Source organism: Theropithecus gelada, chromosome 3, assembly GCF_003255815.1.
Source record: "Theropithecus gelada isolate Dixy chromosome 3, Tgel_1.0, whole genome shotgun sequence".
In the NCBI taxonomy this organism is placed as follows: Eukaryota; Metazoa; Chordata; class Mammalia; order Primates; family Cercopithecidae; genus Theropithecus; species Theropithecus gelada.
In genome coordinates this window covers 175957713-175958785 of record NC_037670.1, presented here as the reverse complement: position 1 = coordinate 175958785, position 1073 = coordinate 175957713, and the positions used below count along the sequence as shown (strand labels likewise).

General features: G+C 51.4%; 1 non-coding gene across 1 annotated transcript; it reads right to left on the bottom strand.

The window, feature by feature from the left end:
- Nucleotides 1-659: 659 nt before the first annotated feature.
- Nucleotides 660-766, bottom strand: LOC112621876. Its single transcript, XR_003118812.1, has one exon. It is a non-coding gene; the product is annotated as a U6 spliceosomal RNA (small nuclear RNA).
- Between the last annotated feature and the right edge of the window lie 307 nt (nt 767-1073).

Genomic DNA, 1073 nt, shown 5'->3' with positions numbered 1-1073 from the left:
GGGGCCAAGGGAAGATATTTTGTTGCTAAAGGCAGCTTATGACAGGGACCTAATGATTTGCGGTATTCCCTGGACATCCCCGGAGCTCCATTTCAAACCCCAGTGCACCAAGAGTCCTGTTTCACCTGCCGACTTCCTGACCCCACCTTGCACTTGGCTTCTCCAGGGCTTGCCCCTTCCTCTCCCTGAGAAAGGAGACCTGAGGAAGCAGTGCCTAAGATTTCACAAGTCTCACCCTAGTAGTTATCCCAACCGTTACTATGATTTCACTGAACCTTACCCGTCCTTCAAGGCTCAGCTCAAGCCTCCTTGGTGAAGCACTCTCAATGGGGAATACATGCCCTCCGGCTTCCTCCATGATGCCCCACAGCTCTTGGCCTGCGCCATATTCATTCATTCATTCATTCATTCATTCATTCACTCACTCAACATCGATCGACCACCCACTAAGTGCCAGGCAACTGTACTGGGTTCTGGAGCCTGAACAAAACAGACAAACGTCTCTGTCCTCACGGGGCTTAAAACCTTGTGTGGAGCAGACGGTAGACATGGTATAGAGGTAAGGTAGGTAGTGCGTTAGAAGGTGACATATGCCAAGGAGAAAAATAAGCAAAGGCTAGGTAGGGAGTGTCAGAAAAGGGGGTTTCTATTATTTATGCATCTATTTTTTGAACACCACGAATCCGTGTGTCATCCTTGCACAGAGGCTGTGCTCATCTTCTCCGTATTGTTCCAATTGTAGTGTATGTGCGGCCACAGGGAGCACTGGGATTTCCATTTTAAAGAGGGGTCCAGGAAGGGTTCACAGAGAAGAGACCTGTGAGTGGAGAACTGCAGGGAAGGAGAAGGTGAGTCATCTGAGTGTCTAGAAAAAAGGGCGTTCCAGGCAGAGAGGCCATCCAGCGCAAAGTCCCCGAGGTAGCAGGGAGCCTGGCGTGTTGGGGTGACAGCTTCTGGAGTGGAGGGAAGGAGGGGCTGAGTTGGGGGAGACAAGCTCAGAGAGGAGAGGAGGGCAGATCCTTAAGGCCTTGTGGGGCATTGCGGGGACACCGGCTTTTACGTGAGCAAGAAGC